Source organism: Mesoplodon bidens, assembly GCF_964165515.1.
Source record: "Mesoplodon bidens genome assembly, chromosome: 4".
Classification (NCBI taxonomy): Eukaryota; Metazoa; Chordata; class Mammalia; order Artiodactyla; family Ziphiidae; genus Mesoplodon; species Mesoplodon bidens.
The window spans coordinates 53,781,527-53,803,737 of NC_138160.1; the positions used below are offsets into that span (position 1 = coordinate 53,781,527).

General features: G+C 35.9%; 1 protein-coding gene across 8 annotated transcripts in view; it reads left to right on the plus strand.

The window, feature by feature from the left end:
* The window catches only part of ERBIN (erbb2 interacting protein), a 112,088-nt gene that overhangs the window by 16,393 nt on the left and 73,484 nt on the right, over positions 1-22,211 (plus strand). For all 8 annotated transcript variants that reach the window (XM_081233898.1, XM_081233900.1, XM_081233901.1 and 5 more), the window contains one exon: positions 18,402-18,449. The gene's annotated coding sequence lies outside the window, so the exon portion shown is untranslated. Of the gene's footprint in view, positions 1-18,401; positions 18,450-22,211 lie in introns of those variants that run through there.

Genomic DNA, 22,211 nt, shown 5'->3' on the forward strand with positions numbered 1-22,211 from the left:
TTCTCTGTTGATAGTGGCTTAAGGTACAAATTTTTTTTTTTTTTTTTCAGTACGTGGGCCTCTCACTGTTGTGGCCTCTCCCGTTGCGGAGCACAGGCTCTGGACGCGCAGGCTCAGCGGCCATGGCTCACGGACCCAGCCACTCCGCGGCATGTGGGATCTTCCCGGGCCAGGGCACGAACCCATGTCCCCTGCATCGGCAGGCGGACTCTCAACCACTGCGCCACCAGGGAAGCCCCTACAAAATTTTTTTAATGTTGATGAAATCCAGTTGTCTAATTTTTCTTTTGTTGCCTCTGTTTTTGGTGTCATAGCCAGGAACTCACTGCCAAATCCAGTGTCGTGAAGTTTTTCCCTATGTTTTCTTCTAAGAGTTTAGTTTGGATTGTAACTTTTAAAAAGTGCTTAGCTATTTAATTTAAAACTTAAATATATAAACTCTTGTAATTATTTTTGGATATTTTGGTTAGCTTAACTAAATTTTTTCTTTTTTAAATAGAAGTAAAAATGCTAGCATTTTTCTCTCTTCCCCTAGTTTATTAATGTTGCATTTCGGGCTTCTCTTTGGAGCTAAGCCTTTTATTTTGAGATAATTGTAGATTCACATGCAGTTTTAAGAAATAATATAGTGAGATTTTTCCCCTTGAGGCAACATCTTGAAGAATTATAGTACGGTATCACAACCAGGATATTGAAATTGATAGCCAGGATACAAAATAGTTCCATCATCACAAGAATCCCTGTTGTTGCCCTTTTATTACTACAATAACATCTCCTTCCCATACTTCCCTCCCTCCCTTTTTGTCTTTTCAAAACTGTATAAATGGAGTCATATAGTGTATAACTTTTGGGATTGGCTAATTGCCTAATTCCCTGGAAATTCATCAGAGTTGCTGCTTATATTAATAGCTCATTGACTTTTATTGCTGAGTGATATTCCACAGTATGGATGTACTACCAGTTTGTTTAACTATTTCATGTTGAAGGACATCTAGGTTGTTTCCAGTTTTGGGCTATGAACATTCATGTACAGGTTTTTCTGTGGAGATAAGTTCTCATTTTTCTGGGATAAATGTCTGAGTGTAATGCTGTGTTGTGTAGTTTAATTTTATAAGAAGCTGTCAGAGTGCTTTCCAGAGTGGCCGTACTAGTTTGCATTATTCTCACCAGCAGTGTATGAAGGATCCAGTTTTTCCACATCCTTGCCAGTATTTCTTGCCAGTATTTGATGGTGTTACTATTTCTTACTTTCTTACTACTTTTTATTTTAGCTGTTCTTTTTGGTACATAGTGGTATCTCATCATATTTTAATTTTCATTTCCCTGATGGTTAATGATGGTGAATATCCTTTATATGATTATTCACCATCTGTATATCTCTTCAGTGCAATCAATGTCTGTTCTTGTTTTTCGTCCACTTTCTAGTTATATATATGTATGTTTTTTTACAATTGCATTTTGAGAGTTCTTTGTATATTCTAGATACTGATCCTTTCTTGATATGCGGTTTGCAGATATTTTTTTAACAGGGTCTTTTGCAGAGCAAAAGTTTTTAGTTTCATGAGGTCCAATTTATCACTCTTTATGGTTGGTGCTTAATACTCTTTGCCTATCCCTGTATTCTGAAAATTTTCTGTGTGTTCTTCTGAAAGTTCTATCATTTTACATTTAAATCTGTAATCCATTTTGAGTTAGTTCTTGTATAAGGTGTGAGATTTAGGTCAAGGATATCTTTTTGGCCTCTGGGTATCCAGCTGCTCCAGCACCATTTCTTGAAAAGGCTGTATTCTTCCTCTATTGAATTGCTTTGCATCTTTGTTGAAAATCAATTGGGAATATTTGTGTGTGTAGACATTTTTTTTAACATAAGGAGAGGTTCAAAATAGAAAATAAAAATTACATGCAGTTCCACTTCTGAGATAATTACTATTATATTTTTTTGTGTTTCTAGTTTTTTCTTAAGCCTGTGTATATATGCATAAGATTACTTTTTGTTTTAAAAAATTGTTCTTAACTTTGTCCTCTTTTTATTATGAGCAGTTTTCCATTTCTGCATAAAAAGACAGCATTTTAATGGTTTTGTAATTTTATGTAGCTCTGCTGTAGTTTATTATTGATGGGATTTTATAGTGTTTCCATCTGTTATTTTCATAGCATAGTACTTAACACATAATGAATAGATTCTCAGCATATACTTGACAAATTAATTTAGGCCTACTCATCATACCTTAAAAAGACGAAACAGGGCTTCCCTGGTGGCGCAGTGGTTGAGAGTCCACCTGCCGATGCAGGGGACACGGGTTCGTGCCCCGGTCTGGGAAGATCCCACATGCTGCGGAGTGGCTAGACCCGTGAGCCATGGCTGCTGAGCCTGCGCGTCTGGAGCCTGTTAAAAGAAAAAAAAAAAAAGACGAAACAAACTTCTACTTTTAATCTACTATCTTCTGCCGTGCATTGGCGTATATACTAGTATTAGGCACTTTCTTCAGAGTAGAGTGTTTAGTTCTTTGAATTGTATACAAGGTGAAGAGGTTCCAGTGTATCAGTTTATGGAGTACAGTTTTTTCCTGCACTACAGTGTCTCACCTATATAGTCTGCTTACCATGTAGGAGCAAGGATTTGAGGTAGATTTTTGGAGGATAATATAGAATCTAGATTCTATTCTCTTCTAGCTTAGAAGTTAGATATAACAACAGCATTTAAGCACCTACCTTGGGCTAAGAACTGTTCTAGACTCAAGTGAAGACAAAGAATAAATATTTGAGGTCCTACTTTCCTAGTCTATAAGTAGCCCTACCTTTATTCTGATAAACGAATAAGCTGAGACACATAGGCATTCTTTTGCCAGGATCTGTTGTGCCATTCAGCCTCTATAGTTATGCAGTTAGCTTTCTGTGTAACTTTCTAGCACTTTGGGGGTCTATTTGGAGAGATTTTCAAATGATAATTCAAGGGCAGCCTTAACAGTTTTTCTTTTATTTTTTTCACCATATGATAGAGTTATTTATTAAGATCCCTGTGTGTTCAGTTTGACTTTTTTTTTTAAAAAACTATTTCTTCTTAAAAATAAGATTCGAGGTGACTTTTAATAGGATGTGAATACTAGTTAATAGAAATACAAAATCAGATCCAAGGAAAAGAGTGAGGAAATATATAATGTTAAAGTAATTTAGCTATGATAGAACATCAGATTTAGCTAAGCTTCCTGGGAGCCAAGGTTCTCATTACCCTGAATAAAGAAATACATATCAAGTTCTCCAAAGGATTCAAAGATTTTCCTTGCATTAATTTCTAAATGATTTCTAAAATGTAAATTCCGTTATGTAAGAGCTGTTGAGTAATGAATGGACAGTATTGTTGACAATAATTTAACAACACATATCCATGGCTCTCAGGCTCTTTTTTAATATATATGTATTTTAATAAAAATAGGATGATATAATATACAAAAAACTCAGCAAAGATGGATCATACATGAGGGTAGGCTAATGAGTTTCAAAATATTATATATATTCATATATATCACACATATAGGTATACACACACACATATATATATATTTTTTTTTTTTTTTTTTTTTTTTGGTACTCTGACTTGATCTAAGGGTAAAATAGACATGGATGGAGATAGTATTTTTTATACTTCTCTAACCATCACTGTTCTAATTTGGAGTTTATCTAGCCGAGTAGCAGACAGTTTCAGGATTTTGCTTTCTAATGAAAGAATGGCATATCAGAATTCTGTTTTGCTTATTGATGCTCTGGAAATTAGTTGAGAGAATGGTATGTTTATTGTCAGATTAAGAAAGTGATAAGTATTTATGTCTGACTAGCCAAGCATTCCTCCTCTACAGGGGTACTTGCTATTATAAAGCTTGTAGTTTCCTCAGGAGGCAGGTTTAGAGCTGTTAATAGGCACCTAATGCAAATGCTTTACTGAGACCACTAAAATACCAAAGAATATGGTACAGATGATTCTGGCTTAACAGATTTTCAAGATTTCCAAGTGTATAACCAATCACATGTCTGCTATAAAAAAAATCCTCATAGTCCCAGGAAATGTCAAATATTGGGCAGCATTGTGTCCCAGTTTGCTTGATTGAGTTAGCTTAAAAAATTTTTTTTTCAGATAGTTAAAAGAGGTGACTTTGAGGTATTATTTAAAACTAAGTGGTTGCACGTTGGAATATGAGTACTACTGACAGAGATTGTTAAGTCTTCCAGTTCATGTGCATCCATTCTTTTTTTCATAATAAGTAAAATACCAGGACTAGTTCTTTTTTATTTTTATTTTTTTTTTTTGCGGTATGCGGGCCTCTCACTTCCGTGGCCTCTCCCGCCGCGGAGCACAGGCTCCGGACACGCAGGCCCAGCGGCCACGGCCCACGGGCCCAGACACTCCGCGGCATGTGGGATCCTCCCAGACCGGGGCACGAACTCGCGTCCCCTGCATCGGCAGGCGGACTCCCAACCACTGCGCCACCAGGGAAGCCCTAGTTCTTTTTTAAAATAGACTTTTTTTTTTTTTTTCCAGAGCAGTTTTAGGTTCACAGCCAAATTGAGCCTAAGGTACAGAGATTTCTTATATACAACCTTGTTCCCACATATGCATAGCCTCTCCTATTATTATCCCCCACTAGAGTGGTACGTTTGTTGCAGTTAGTGAACCTACGTTGACACATAACTATCACCCACGGTCCATAGTTTACATTTAGGTTCACTCTTGGTGTTGCACATTCTGTGGATTTGGACAAATGTATAATGGCATGTATTCATCATTATAGTATCTTACAGAGTAGATTCACTGCCCTAAAAACCCTCTGTGTTCTGCCTGTTCATCCTCCTTCCACGCCCAACCCCTGGAAACCTCTGATCTATTCACTGTCGCCATAATTTTCCCTTTTCTGGAATGTCATGTGGTTGGAATCACATATGTGTGTATGTTTTTTTCAGGCTTCTCCTTTACAGTATGCATCTAAGGTTCCTCCATGGCTTGATAGCACATTTCTTCTTAATCTCTGAATATGTACCACAGTTTATTTATCCATTCACCTACTGAAGGACATCTTGATTGCTTTCAAGTAGTGGCAGTTATGAATAAAGCTTCTATAAACATACACCTGCAGGTTTTTTTTTTGTGGTCATAAGTTTCCAATTCCTTTGGATAAATACCAAAGAGCATGATTGCTGGATTGTATGGTAAGAGTACGTTAAGTTTTGTAAGAAACTGCCAAGCTGTCTTCCAAAATGGCTGTACCATTTTGCATTTCCACCAGCATTGAATGAGAGTTTCACATCCTCACCAGCCTTTGTTGTTGTCAGTGTTCCAGATTTTGGCCATTCTAATAGGTTTACAGTGATATCTTGTTGTTTTAATTTGCATTTCCCTGATGACTTATGATGTGGAGCATCTTTTCATGTGCTTATTTGCCATCTGTATATCTTTGGTGATGTGAGAGTGTTAGGATCTTTGCAATTTTTTAATTGGATTGTTTGTTTTCTTGTTGGGTTTTCAGAGTTCTTTGTGTATTTTGGATAACAGTCCTTTATCAGATCTTTTGTAAATACAGTGCTCCACATATGGGGGAGGGGGCGGATTGGTTCGAGGACCCTCCCTTGTCCCAGGATAGCAAAACCTGATGATGCTCAAGTCCCTTATGTAAAATGGCATAGTATTTGCATGTAACCAAGGCATATCTTCCCTATATACTTTATTTTTTATTTTTAAAAATTTATTTATTTTAAATTTTGGGCGGCATTGGGTCTTCGTTGCTGTGCGCAGGCTTCTCTCTAGTTGCAGCGAACAGGGGCTACTCTTCATTGCGGTGCACGGGCTTCTCACTGCGGTGGCTTCTCTTGTTGCAGAGCATGGGCACTAAGCGTCTGGTCTTCAGTAGTTGTGGCATGCGGGCTCTAGAGTGCAAGCTCAGTAGTTGGTGGCGCACGGGTTTAGTTGCTCCATGGCATGTGGGATCTTGCCAGATCAGGGCTCGAACCCGTGTCCCCTGCATTGGCAGGCGGATTCTCAACCACTGCACCACCAGGGAAGCCTTCCGCATGTACTTTAAATCACCTTGGGTTACTTACAATACCTAATACAATGTAAAAAGCTTTGTAACTAGTTGTAAGTACAATGAAAATACTATGTAATTGTTTCCAGCTTGTGGCAAATTCAAGTTTTGCTTTTTGAAACTTTCTGGGATTTTTTTTCAAATATTTTTGATCCAAGGTTGGTTGAATCTGAGGATGCAGAACCTGCAAATATGGAGGGCCAGTTATATTTTCTGCCAGTCTGTTGCCTGTCATTCTCTTCACATTGCAGAACAGGTTTATAGTTTTAACAAAGTCTAGCTTATTATCAATTATTTCTTTCATGGATTGTGCCTTGGATGTTGTATCTAAAAAATCATCACCATACCCAAGTTCATCTAGGTTTTCTTCTATGTTTTCTTCTAGGAGTTTTATAGTTTCATGTTTTACATTTAGGCCTGTGATCAATTTTGAGTTAATTTTTGTGACAGGTATAAGTTCTGTGTCTAGGTTCATTCCTTTGAGTGTGATTGGTTGTTCTGGCACCATCTGTTGAAAAGACTGTCTTTGGTGCCATTGTATTGCCTTAAGGGCTATATTTTTTTAAACTGCATTGACTGTAATATTTTATGGATTTGTGGTCACCTTTTCTCGGAGAAAGGAAGGGGTCATTGTGAACTGGGAAGTTATTCTAATGGTGTCTATGTCATTTTTCCCTGTCATCCATTTTGGGATAGATGGACTATCTCTGTTGAAATTTTAGAATTGTTTCCACCCATAGGCCATGGGATTTTATCGCAGAAGACTCCCAGACTCATACATAAGCCTATAAATGTTTTCTCAACAGGAATATTGAAAGTGTAATTATTATCATGTCGGTCCTTGATGTTTTTGGACCTAAGGTGTCCTTTCATTCATTGAGAATCATTGATGATATGGAACACTATTATACTTGGAGCTTTAAGACTTGCCTCTTGTTTGTCCTGTGATCTTTGTTTATATTTAAATGTGTATATCATAGCTAATTTAGAGGGATGTCAGAGTTCAGTATGTGAATGAATTTGGCACAAAACACCTGGCAGTTCTTAGCTGTTCTCACAACATTTTCCCACTTTTCTACAGAGAATTTTAAAGAAATTTGTTACTTAAAAAAAGTACTTTCAAAAGTAACGTTTGACAAATTAAGGCTAATTCCACACGTTGTCTATTAGATAAGCACAAGAGGATTTAGGTATAGGTGGGACATTTAGAAGTAGAAGCAGCTTAAAATTTGGGTTTGCTTCTCTTCTCTACATATATGATGCTATTTTACTTAAAAAATAAAAGTCTTCAGCCCTAAGGGATTTTTAGAATGAGTTAATAAAATTATAAATATACCTAAAATATTAATCTGAATCCTACCAAAAGTGAAACTTTTTATACATAAGACTTTGATCAAGTGGTGGTATTTTTAAGCTTTTACTTACAAGTGTTAATTAATCTTTTAAAATCCTTCTGTAACAAGGTGTTAAGATTGATCTCGTTTTCTTTGGAAGGTTTGTGGTGTTTATAATCATAATTAGGCTAAGTTAACCTCAAAACATACACATTAGCTGTACAGAAAAAATGATGATTTCAAACCTGCCTCGTGTGTGTGTGTGTGTGTGTGTATGCGCGCGCATTTGCTGGTTTCTACCTTTTTCTGCTCTTTGCTCATGGTTCCTTCTCTATAGCTCCTTTTCTCTTGAACTTAGGAAATACTGTAAGGAAATTTACCTTAAGAAATTAGGGCCTTTTTTCCACCAGGTGGATTTGCATTTTAATAGAGGTTGTTTGGAGAGTGTCCAAAATAAATAATGGTGGAATTTCAAGCACTAGGGCACTTGTGTCCAGGATTTGCAAATCAGGTCATGCTTTTCTACAGGTTTGGCTCAGTTTCTAGGGCATTGTACACGCTGCATAAAAACATTTTATTTATAGACAGCTTCATTTAAAATGCCACTTAAAGAACAAAGAGGTAATTAGCATATTGAAGTGTCAGGTGGAGAGGAGTCTGTGGTAAGGTAAAGGGCCTCATCTGAGCAAAGGATTTGGCTCAGTAAAGTTGTAAAACTTTAGTTGGGATTAGATTATGGGGTTGGGTATAAGTAACTTATTTTAAGGTTTTAAAGGGAGAAGGAAGGTGGTAAAATAAATTGAAATGAAAAGTCAGGTGCTAACTGAATGGGGTTAGGAGATCAGTTTGTAATCTTTTGTAGTAATACATCATAGTGGCATTAACCAATGTCCTGATATTTTTTCTTTTTTTTCTTTTTAAAGCTATTTTTCCATCAAGCTCTAATTCACATACAATAAAGTTCACCTGTTTAAAGTGTACAATCCAATAATTTTTAGTACATTTACAGGGCCCTGCAACCATCATCATCACCTGAGTCCAAAAAATCTCATCATTTCCCCAGACTCCATACCCATGAGCAGTCACTCCTGTTTCCCACTGCCCCTAGACCCTGAACCACTAATCTGCTTTCTGTTTCTATAAATTTGCCTGTTTGAGACATTTCATAAAAATGGAATCGTACAGTATACGGCCTTTCGTGTCTGGCTTCTTTACCATAGCATAAAGTTTCCAAGATTCATCCATGTTGTATCTTTATCAGTAGTTCATCTCTTTATATAGCTGAATAATACGCATTTCATTGTATGGATATAAAACATTTTGTTTCTCCATTCATTAGTTGATATATATTAGATTGTTTCTACTTTTTGGCCACTATGGATAATGCTGCTATGAACATTAGTTACAAGTTTTTCTGAAAGCAGGTGTTTTCAGTCCTCTTGGTTTTATACCTAGGAGTGGAATTGATGGGTCACATGGTAACTATGTTTAACTTTTTGGAGGAACTGCCAAATTGTTTTTCAAAAGTGACTACAGCAATTTACACTTACATCAGCAATGTATGAGGGTTTCAATTTCTCCACATCTGTCTTGATACCTACCTTTTTTATTGTAGCCATCCCTAGTTGGTGTAAAATTTTATCTCTTTGTGGTTTTGATTTATATTTCCCTAATGACTAATGATGTTGATCGTCTTTTTATGTGCTTATTGGCCATTGGTATTTCTTTGGAGAAATGCCTCTTCAAATCCTTTGCCCATTGTTAAGTTTTGTTATTTGTCTTTTTAGTGAAAGTGAGCCCCAGTGATTTCCCTGCTGTGGGAGGCCATCTAGACCAGAAAGCAAGCATGGGCTGGTGGTTTGGGAAAGTTAATGTCCATAGAAGCAGTCCTTAACTAGTGGGAGACAGGAGCAGATGGATAACAACTTTCCTCTTATCCTATAGGCAGACAGTTCTGAGACCTCCTGTGTGCCTGTCTCAGGGAGTTTAAGTAGAATGAACCCTAGTTCCTTAGGGATGACTTTGATAATATACCATTTCTTATATTGGCTTTTCCTCCATATCTCATACTCTCAGTGCTCCCTCAGGTCATTTCTTAGGCTGATTATCTGCATTCATATCTTTACCTCAGCCTTTGTTTTTGAGAGAACCCAAACTAAGACAGGTTTCGGTAGAGTACTTAGTATTGAAAGAGTTGATAATATTTCAAGATTTGAAACTGGATGATCACCAAAGGTATGAGTATAGATAGAGAAGAGGGCCAACATCTGTATTCTCAGTCACTATAATGTGTTAAGAGGTTGACATAAAGTGGAGCAATTAGCAGAGGAGACTGAGGTCTGGCCAGTGGTGTAGGAACAAAATCAGGAGGATGTGGTATCTTGGAAGCTAAGTGAAGAAAATGAGTAAAGTAGTGGGGAGTAATGCTACTACTAAGTCAAGTGAGAGATGAACTTAGAATTGTCTGTTGGATTTGGCAATAGGTAGGCCATTAATAATCTAGGAAGAACAGTTTCCACTGAAGTAATTGGGACAAAAGTGTGATTGGAGTGGGTTTGAAAACTGTTGATGAAATAGTTGAAGTCAGTGCATATGGACAACTTGTTTGGAATTTTGCTGTAAAAGGGGGCAGAGAAATGGGTTAGTAACTGAAGAGATATCCTCAGGAGAGGTCCTTTTTAAGATGGGAGGAAAAATAACACCTACTTAGTCTTGTATTTCTGCATATGATCAAAATCAGTTGTTCCTTAGAATATCTTAGAGAACTAGGGTTCTCCTTGGTTTATTTGAGCATCTTGTTCTATACCCATCAAGGCTTCCCAAATCATGTGTAATGAGTTCAAGGAGGAGAAGAAGTTGTTATATAAGTCCTTAGCAGAAACTAAGAAGATTGGGATTTACTCTGGCATAGAGATGAATACTAGGAAGTAAAGAGAAATAAGGGAATACACACGAAGAAATTAGTCCTGCCACTGGATTGTGTTATGGGAATAGTTTAGAATCCGGTCAAGACAGTATGAGAAAGTATTTCTAAGTTTGAAATAATGCCAAGATTTAATTTCCTACCATGTTAAGCACAGCATCATTGTGAATACATGTTTGTGATGCATATTGCCAACAAACGTCTCTTAGCACAGCTTTATTGACCTATTGTTGAAAATAACAGAACTAACTCTGTGTTAGAAAAAGTTGAAATTTACTCACAGACCTTCAGTATTCCTTTTTGGCACAGTTTCACCTTCTCTGAGTTTGGTTGTGAGCCATACTGAGCTGCTTTCTTTCCTCATTCTCCCTCTGCTTCCTCCCTCTGATTATAGAATTATTTAATGTTAGGTTTTCAGAGTTAAATAAACCAATTCTAGCTGGGATGTTTGCATTTGTAGTCTTATTTCTAATTGTGGAGTGAAAGGTTTTTCTGTAAAAATAATTAGGCCCTCTTTTTGTCCCATAAATTGTCATTCCTTCTAAACTGAGATGGAGGAGAATTCTGAAGATTTGTCTTCTACTTTGACCAAGTTTGTTTCACAAAGGGGTGAGTCAAACTGGATATCTTCCATGGGAGTATCTTTTCTATAAACAGAACTGTTTTATCTACACTGGCAATCTCCTAGTATTTCTTTTTGTTTGTTTGTTTGTTTTTCCCCAGAAATTTTATTGCACTTTCTCCTAGTATTTCTGCTTCTAGTTAGCATATAGGAGAGCACAAAAATTTTTTGATCCCCTGGTAGGAATAAGAAAAACCTGTAAAGAATGAAAATCACACTTAAAAAAAAAATAGAGCTAGCAAAAAATCAGTGGAATCAAGGAAGCCTTAGTGAACGGACTTCCGTAGATACATGAACCTCTCATAGGTGAGTCAAGAGTGTGGCAGTTTCGCAGCCAGACTTCAGTATAGGATGAAGCAGGACTTACTGTAAATGGAAAGACTGAAGGGATGAATATAAATCATCCAGTCCTCAAGTGACAGTGTGGACTTTTGTGCAGGGATGGGAATCTGACAGAGCCCCAAAGGCAAAATTAAATCATTAAACCTGATAATTTTATCCACCTTGAATTTTGCCATAAAGAGTAGAGGCTTAGTTGAAAAAAACCTATAGAAATGTATAGTTCTGCAAATTCTAACGGTTCTTGAATTATGGGACACTGCTGGGGTTGAATCTAAAGGTAAACCAAACCAAAAATATCTGGAATTGCAGCCCAAAGTCTTCCTATCTCAAATTTTGACAAGATCAAAAAGATATGGCTGTGGTTGGAGATGGGAAGTTGGGGGTTGAATTGGTCACAGAAGAATTCACTCTAATTGAAGCTGCAGCCAGTCCCAGCTCAAATTGGTTCTACTAGGAATCTGAATTATCAGTCACTCATCCTAACTGAGAGAAGAGCATAGACTCTCTGGGTAATAAGTAAAACTTAACAATATTACATTCAGTTCTCAACTGTTATTTTATAAAAAGCATCTAGAATACTGTGAAAAATTATGAAATATACAAAGAAAAAGGAAAATATGATTGTATAATTAAGAGAAAACAGTTAACAAAACCAGACTTATTAGATGACCCAGAGTTAGGAGTCAATGAGTTAGGAGACAATGATTTTAAAACAATTTACAGGATAACATATGAGGGGTTGAGTATTCAGGAGAGTATTGGGAACTTTGTACCAACACCAGATGTTTTCTAGAACTGAAAAAAGTAGTATCTTTTAAAAAAAAACTATTCAAATGGGCTTGATAGTAGTAAGAAATAGACTAAGAAATGGTGAATGTGTGAATAAATATGAAAGTCTATTTTCTGGTTTTTAAATTTATATAAATGACAGTTGAATAGTGTAAAACAAAAAAAATTGTGGGATTTATAATATGTAGAAATAAAATTTATGACAATAGCATGAAATATGAGCGAGAGTAGACATAAATAAATTATACTCTTACATTTGTTACATCATATATAAAATTACATAGTATAATTAGAATAGTATAATATTATTTGATGGTGGACTATGATGAATTAAGAATACATACTGTACATTCCTAGAGCAACCACAAAATATATATGTATAGCTTAAAGTCCATAAAATGAGATAATACAGGAAAAAAATAACTATATTTGAAGGCAGGAAAAAAAGGAACAAAGAACAAATAAAAAATAAATAGTAATGTAATAAATTAAACCACACCAGTAATTATATTAAATATAAATGGTCTATGCCTACCATCAAAACATAGAAATTGTCAGATTGGATAAAATAGTAAGACCCAACTATATGCTTCATACAAATAGGCACTTTAAAGACAAATTTGGTTAAAAGTAATAGTTGGAAAAATATACATTAACACTTACCAAAAGAAAGTTCCTATGGCTATAGTGATATCAGGCAAACTATACTTCAAGACAAGGATTATTAGCAGAGAGAAAGGACATTTTATATGATAAAAGGATCCATTCCTCAAGAAGGTACAAGAACCCCAAATGTGTATTTATTGATACTTTATAAGAGATTCAAAATACATGAAATAAAAATTGACAGAAATAAAACATATTTACACTTATGGTTAGAGATTGAAGTACTTTTCAGTAATTAGTAGAAAAAGAATGCCATAAATTAGTAAGGGTACAGAAGATTTGAACACCACTCTCAATCAATTTAACCTGACATTTTTTTTTTTTTTTTGAACACTAAACCCAAGAGATGCAGAATGTGACATTTAAATATACATGAAACACCTCCGTAGATCTCATGTGGGGCTCTCAAAACTTCAACATATTGTGAAGACTTGAAATCATAATATTATTTTCTCTGATTACAGTGGAATTAAATTAGAAATCAGTAACAAAATGAGGTTTAGTAGAGCCCTGAATTCTTTTTTTTTTGTGGGGGGGGGCTGTACCACGTGGCTTGTGGGATCTTTAGTTCTTCAACCAGGGATTGAACCCGGGGCCCTTGGCAGTGAGAGCTCCAAGTCCTAACAGCTGGACTACCAGGGAATTCCCAATCCCTGAATGTTTTGAAATTAAGATGATTCTGAATAACTCATGGGTAAAATAATAAATCAAATGGGAAATTAGCATTTTAAACAAATTCAAAAAGACAACATATCAAATTTTATGAAGTGCATCTCAGAATTTATAGCTTTAAATCTTGAAGAATAAAGTATTAGAATCAATTACTTAATAAGCTTTACCCTAAGAGTCAGAAAAAGAGAGACAAATTCAAAATAAATAAAAGGCCAAAAAAATAGAGAAAAGTAAAATCAGGGAAATGGAAAATGTCCCATAAGTAAATGAACAAATTATGAAGTTTTCTCTTTGAAAAAATCAATACAGTTGGTAAACTTAAGCTTAAAACTACAGCAATTTATATAGCTCTTGAATTTGTGAATCAGCTTGTGGTCTTTTATCCTATAAAGAATTACAGCATCATGTCCTCAGGGCTGCATTCAAGGAAGGTAAAAGCAGAAGTTGTAAATCTTCTTGAGGCATAGGCACTGTTACTTGCCTAACTTCTGCCACATTGAGTTGTTACAAGCAAGTCACAGTTCAGCCCAAATTCAAAGAGTGGGCAAATAGACTCTGCATCTCTTGATCTCAGGTGGTATAAAACATCGTGGCCATGTTTCTTAATTTACGCTGGTTAAAACAGAAACAGTAAAGAGTCTGAGGTTTTACCCTACTTACAATCTAAAATGTTAACTTGCCAGAAAACACAAGACTTCTAGACCAGAAACAAAGGGTTTATTACTCCCTGAAAAAGCAGCAACCAGGGCCATATTTTGTGTCGGTTACCTGAGCCTAGATCTTCGGAGGGCTTCACAGTGAGGGTCAGATGGTACCTGCACAGATAGTAGTGTTCATTACAGAAGGGGAACCCCAAATTAGGAAACTCTGATCTTTTGTAGGACCACTGATGACCTGTCTATCCTCTCCTCAGGAGAGTGACAGATAGAAACCTTATTTTTACTCTGGAGTTTAAACAAATCGTCTCTGGAGAGAGGACATTGAACTGTCTCAGTGTTGCTAAGTGTTATTATCTGGAATGTATCCTTGTATAAACATCTTAAATTGGCTGTAAATGACATTGCTCAGTGGACCCAGACCATGCAGAAATGTGAAATGTTCATGGAGAATTGTTTTCTAATATAGTATATCCTCTTGTACAATAATTTGCAATCCTCCCATATACAAAATTTCGTCACTCTTTTCTCCAAAAGTCTTATCCCGCTAGAGTGTCATGTAAGGCTTGAGTCCAGTATCTTATCATCTAACTGAGTTCCAAGTACAGATGAGGCTCTGCTATGCCATTTTGTAATTAGAGAAATGCAAAACACAAATACAGCGAGCTACTTGTCTGCACCTACTACATAGGTTAATATTAAGACAGACTGAGAATATCGAGTGTTGGTGAGGATTTAATTGGAACTCTGGGAGTGTTAAGTGATAAAACCACTTTGTAAAATGACTTGTTTGTTTATTCCTTTTTTTCTTTAATAAAATTAAACATGCTTATAGACTTTGATCTAGCAATTTCACTCCCATATTTACCCACAAGAACTGAAGCCTGCATTCTCCTAATACTGTACACAAATGTCATAGCACTCTTATTTAGGATAGGTTGCCTTGGCCAGGGTGTTGACTGGAAAGTAGCACATGGGAACTTTCTGGGGTGATAGAAAGATTTTATATCTTGGTTGCTGTTAGTTCTATGGATGTATGCATTTGCCAAACTGTACTCTAAAGGTCTTTTTTATTATGTTAAGTTATTTGTAAAAATATAAAGTGGAAGTTTCTGCAAATGTGGGAACTCTGTATAACTTCAGTATGTATGTCAACTATTTTATTCCACATTAAGGTTTGTTTTTTGGCATATTTAGGCTAACCATGGTTTGATGTGAAAGTCTGATTAACAGTGCTGACATTGAAGAAGCTCTCAGCTTTCTACTGAATTAGAATTAGGCTAGCAGGGGTCAGACAGCAACATTGACCTTGTAAGTGTGAAATTTAGCTATTTCACCAGCCTCCTTTCCTCATTTCTTGCTGTATATGTTGTAGTCATAGCACATTTTATACGTTCAGTTATTTTTGTCCTTCAGAATCAAATGCTCCTATACAGTATTTGTTTTTTTCATTACATAGCTTTTTTTACGTTTTTATTTTTGCTCTTTTGCATATAACTATTTTCCTCGTTTACTATTCATGTACTTAGCGGTAATGGGTTAATAATGTCCATAAAATGCCTCAGAATTAAGCACAGGTTGTACCAAATACAGATTAGCAAATACTGTGATAACCATGATTAAACTAAAATGATCTTACACAACCACTAAATACCATCTAATGGCTATGGGCATGCCTGAGGAGCCTTTGTTGTACATTTCAACTTCTGAACTCATTTAAAAAGATGGTTCCAACATAAGATTTCTCTTAAATCTAGCCAAGTATAACTTGTGATCTCTTCAGATCCATAGGGAAGTGTAACATACTATATTTTAGAAAACCTTTAGAGTGATTTCACTTTTCACTTGGTACAGTAATCCCCCAAATGAGAGTTTATCAAAAAAGGATGGAAAGGGGAAAAGATGGTGGTTTGAGTATAGATGAAATAATATTGACTATGGATTGATTATTGTTGAAACTGTTAGAAAAAAGTATCACATCAGCATTTTGTGTATGATAAAGAATCTTGAGTTTTATATCTCATCTCCTAAATCAGAATCTCTAGGGAGAGGCTACGGTAATCTGTAGTAGTTTTAGAAATACCCTAAGTGAATTTCGTTTAGCTAGTAGTTGTACCATGGCACCCGAGGTTTCTTTTGTTTTGTTCTCCTCCTCATGAGCAGCTTTTTTTTTTTGAAACAGGTGGGAAACTTTGTTAGGATGGTCTATGAATGGTTTTCCAAATCTCTTTATAAAAATATATCTCTTTCTCTTACTAGATTATTCGCATCTGCCTACAAATCCACTGCTGTGACTCTTGATTCACATTCTGCTCTCTCTACTGCTCTATTTTTCCAATGTCTTTTTTAGCTAAACTACCTGAGTTGCCTGTATTTGCTGTGTCAAATTATCCTCTTCCTATTTCTTGAATCCCTTCCAAACAGTGTTTTGTCTCTACCACTGCCCAGTAAGATAATCAATGACCTTTACATGATTACACAGTGACAATTAAAGTTCTTACTAACATAGTTGATAACTTCCTCCTTGAAACATTTTTTTCCACATCACACTTTGGGTGGGTGGTTGGGGGGTAGTTTCTCTTGACTCACTGACTGCTTCTCTTCAGTGTTCTATTTCTGGTTCTATTTCTTCTTTATGACCTTTTTTTTTTGCGGCATGTGGGCCTCTCACCGTTGTGGCCTTTCCCGTTGCGGAGCACAGGCTCCGGACGCGCAGGCTCAGTGGCCATGGCTCACGGGCCTAGCCGCTCCACGGCATGTGGGATCTTCCCGGACCGGGGCACGAACCCGTGTCCCCTGCATCGGCAGGCGGATTCCCAACCACTGCACCACCAGGGAAGCCCTATGACCTATTTTTATAATATCTCAAGGCTCAGTCATTGAATCTGTTTTCTTCACTCCCTTCTTCTTTTCTTTCTCTTTTGAACCTGTACTCTTCTGTCCACATTCATGCCCTTGATTCTTTCATCTAATTTCATTACTTTAAATATCATCTCTAAACAGATAACTTACAAATTTATATCCTCAGTTTGGATTTCTCCCCACATCTCTTGAACACCCATATCCAACTGCCTATGTAGGATCGCAGTAGGACAGCTTTCAGGTATTTCAAGCTAAAGTCTCTAAACACAAACTTCCTTCTCTCTTCTCTCTAACCTGCTCCTTCTGTAGCCTTATTCCATCTCAGTTCATTGGCAATGCCATTTTACCAGACTACTATGTATGTGGGAGTACCTTGAGTGACAGATTAAGTGGCCATCTTTGCTTGATATACGCAAAGGTATTTTTTGTGGCATGTACTATGGGTGGAATTTGTGGAGAAGGTTAAACAACTCAGCAGTCCTAAACAATTTAGCATAGAGACATATAGCCCAGTATATTTAAAGTGACCCTGTAAATTCTGAAACACATACTTATTAATATCTTGAAAAATAGATTATTTATGATGTATATACATTAATGCTGTTATTTTGGGTTTTGGGCTGTCTTATTTTGGAATGTGTTGGTTACAGGTACAGAAAACCTAGCAATGGTTTAAGCAAATAGGGGTTTAGTTTTCTTATAAACCAAGAAATCCAGATATTTCTGTAGTTCAGCTACTCAACTGTGCTATTAGAGACCCCCTGCTTGTTTTGTCTTTCTACTCTGTCAGCCTTTTTGGTAGGTTTTTAATCCTCATGCTTGTTGACTCATGGTCATAGGATAGTAGTAGACATGTTCACATCTGTCCCTGGCTAAGGAAAGCAAATGTTTTTCCAGGACCAACCCCCATCCCACCCCCAAAGTAGACTTCTAAGTATATGTCGTTGATCTTAACTGTGTCATCCATTACCTGTTCACCCTTCTTGGAAAGCTCAAAAGTGGGTTTTTAGCTGGGTCTATTACCACCCTGAATAAGGAAAATTCTGGAAAGGGGGAAAAGACTGATAAGTAATTAACAGTGTCTGCTGCATAGAACCATCAAAAATTACTAAATTTAAATATAATTGGTGATTAGAGTTTATTTGCTTGGGAAAACTTTATTATTTTTCAGTAAGCGCAAAAAAATGGGGTTTTAATGGTAGATAGAGAGGTATTTATTATTTGATATAGATGAGGGCTCTCAATAGTTTACAAATGTATTATGAACAGTAAATCCAGTGACTGGTCGAGAAGGTAGCCATGTATTTAGAAGTTAGCAAATTTGTGTGTGTCAGATTATGGGGCTGAATTATTGAGAATTTTAATTTACATTTTGAGGTAAATAAGAAATTAGAAGAGATATTCCTTAAAGTCCTAAAGATCTATTTTTATTGTTAATTTTGTTTCTTTTTATGGTTTCCATAGAATGTTGGCTCAATTAAGAAACATCAGGGAGATAAATTCAACCCAGTGGTAAGTAGTTTTAATTTCTTTTGTTAGAAAATGTTTGAGTTATTATGCTTTTTTTTTTTTTTGGTTGGCTTCTCTTCCTCCATTTGATTAGAATGTTTTTGTGTCTGCCGTTTTAAGTCTGATTTCTAAGTGGCTCTTATATCACAACACTAAAATTCTAATTAGCGGTCCCATGTTGATCACTTCCTGTTCCGATCAGGCCAGTCTTTCTCCCTTTGGTTTATTACTTCTTTGTAGTATTGTGTAAGGGAGGATCTCTTTGGGTCTTGTTATTCATTCCCTTTCATATGGTACTTTCCTCTTCTGACCTCAATAATTAAGGTCCCCCTCCTTTCTTATCAATCAGAAGTTTTTAGTCTAAATTGGGATCCATTTTGTATTGGTTCAGGCCCACTGAATTTATTCTGAGGTCTAAATTGCCCTTTCCACTGTCTCTGTCCACAGGAAGTTTTGTTTTGTTTTGTTTTTTGGGGGAAGTTTTCACTTGAGATGTAAACTCTTTGCAGTTTCCTAGAGCTAAGTGTCTAATCTTTTTCTGAATTCATGGTCTCTTCTGAGAAGTTCTGCAATATGATTAGCACTACAGAAAAGTCTTGGAAGTCTTTTTACCTTTCTTAACAATTATTCTGCCTTGTAAATTGCCTCCTACCTCAAGTGCCCTGCACAGATGATTTAAATAAATATAGTAAAATAAATATACTTTTTTTTTTTTTTTGGCCACACTGTGCGGCATGCAAGATCTTAGTTGCCTGACCAGGGATTGAACCCGTGCCCCCTGCATTGGGAGTGCAGAGTTTTAACCACTGGACCACCAGGGAAGTCCCTACACTCTTAAACCATGTACATTTGGTAATAACACTTCATGTCCATTATTCTCAGCTGGGAGTTATACTTCCAAATCCATTATGATTTCTGGAAAATTGATTTTTTAGGCCATATCTTGCAAGTTATTGCATACTATCATATTATATAAATATAAGCATACAGTAGTTATAATATGAACCAGAATAATAGTTTGAAATATTGTATTAGTGCTGTCTCCTAGAACTTCCTGCAGTGATAGAAATGTTCTGTATCTTCTGTTATTTAGTATGGTATCCATTAGCCACCTGTGGCTATTGAGCATTTAAAATATGGTCCGTGTGACTGAAACCAGATTTAAAATTTTGTCTGATTTAACTTGAATTTTCAGGTTAAAATGCCACTGTGTCTAGTGGCTACCAGATTGGACAGAGCAGATAGAGTTTTTTTCCCGTTTTTCTTAAGTGTCCCCCTAACTCATTATCAGTTGAAGTCTTAGAATCTCTTGAAAAAGAAAGTGTATATTCATTTTTAGAATCTTTTTTATTATCTCATTAAACACACAAGTATAAGCTAAATTCCCCTTCAGTGATTAAATTCTTATTAGATCAATAAGACTGCTTATTCTTATCAGTAAAATACACCTTCATATAAACATAGATTAAACATATTCAGTAAACTTTATTGACAAAGTAATTTTTTGTTTTTCTTGAGGTATAATTGACATATAACATTGTATTAGTTTCAAGTAATACAATGTAGTGATTCAATATTTGAATATGTTGCAAAATGATCCTCACAATATGTCTAGTTAACATCCGTCACCATACATAGTAACAATTTTTTTTCTTGTGATGAGAGCTTTGGATCTACTCTCTTAGCAACTTTCAAATATACAGTACAGTATTATTAACTATAGTCACCTTGCTGTACATTACATCCCCATGAGACAAACATTTTAGATAGAAACATTTGATGTTTGACATCATAGTGTAAGGGAGGGAAAATTTTTCCTTCACCCTCTTAGGGTTCCTGGCTGGATGTGAAAGTTAAACTGACAAAGACAGATTAAAAGAAGAAAAATATATACATTTATTTAATGTAGGTTTTAAGTGACATAGGGAGCCTTTGTAAGGAAAGGAAGACCCAAAGAAACAGTTAAACCTGAGTATTTTTATGCCATGTTTGATGAAGTGGACAGTTGTGTAGAAATACGATAGATCAAAGAGTATGAAGTAAGTGTAGTAAACTGGGGGAGATTTAACAAGTCCTGTTCATTAGAATTCTTCTTCCTTCGTCTTCAGAGATACCTCCTGGTATAGGGAGGGCACCTTTCACAGGAGGATTTTATTACCTGTTTCAGGGGAGAAGGGCGTGGAAGCTCAGAGTGACCTTCCTGCTTCTGCCGTTTTATCAAACTCCTTTAGCTTAAAATATTCAGTATGCCATATTTTGGGGTGCCATATTTTGGGGTGGTTTGTCCTGAACCCCATCAGTAGCTTGTTTTTGTAAACCCTAAAGGAGAAGTATGTAGTAAAGACCTATTGATACTTGAATTATTTCATGAATCTGAGTTCAAGTATATCATTATATATTGAGAAGCAGTAGTGCACTACAAGCACAGAATCAGTTTCTTTATGGAAAAATAAGGATAATAATAATACATACCTTAGAAAGATACACGAGGATGAAATGAGAATAAGCATATAGTTTTTTATATTTTATTTTATTTTATTTTTTGTTGCAGCACGAGGGCTCTCTAGTTGTGGCATGCGGGCTCAGTAGTTGCAGCGCGCAGGCTTAGTTGCCCCATGGCATGTGGGATCTTAAGTTTCCCGACCAGGGATCAACCCATGTCCCCTGCATTGGAAGGCGGATTCTTAACCACTGGACCACCAGGAAAGTCCTGAAACATACAGTTTATATAAAGAATTTAGCACAGTGCCTGGCACACATAGTAAGTAAGAAGAGTCAGATTTTTTTTTTAATTGCAAGGGAAATACTTATCCTATTGTCCAACTCTTTAAGAATATGATATAATTAGAAGAGTTAGAAGCAGTGCCTTGTAGAGCCATATTGGAGCGTGAGGCAAAATAAAAAAAATTAGTCATACTGATTCTGTCTTTATTTTTAAATTTACCATTTTGGTCATTAATGGATTATTTTTCAGTGATTTTGATTTTTTAAAAAGATATTGCTTTAAAATATTTAATTTGATTACTGAGTTTTTGTATGTGTGTGTGTGTGCCTGAGGCATTTGCTGCACTGGCTTCAACCTAGCCTTGGCTCTGTGTAGAAGTAATCTAATACTCTAATAGAGTCTTCTGCTTAGGGCAAGAATTTATTATTATTTTACAAAGAATTGATAACATTAATTAGCAATCATTTATTGATGTAAGCTTTTCTTTGCTAGTATAATGCTAGCCTCCTAGTTGGAATTAACCTCTGTATGAACGTTGTGTTCTTAATAAAATTAGCCTTGAGAATTTTCACTAATTCAGAATTGAGCCTTTCCCCCCAGTTAGATCGAAATAATGGCGTCTGCACTTTACTGGAGCAAGTTTCTTCTCTATTGTGTAAACTTATACACATATAAGACCTATAACCTTTAGAAAAATTAAAAGAACAATATTAATTGAAACAAAATATACTTGGCATAGATTGGAATTTTGATGTGGGAGAGTTACAGGAAAGTTAATGGCTGGTTAGGAGACCTGAAAATATCTTTGCACACCCACTTTCTACTCAGAACTGCATAGGGTCAAGTTCTTAATTGAGAAACAGCTCTTAGATATTAAAGAAATATCTTTGTTTATTAGGGTTTTTCTTTTTGAGGATGAGCAGACTAATGAACCATGTTTCTTTAAAAAATTTTTTTTAATTGGAGTATAATTTCTTTACAGTGTTGTGTTATTTTCTGCTGTACAGCGAAGTGAATTAGCTATATGTATACATATATCC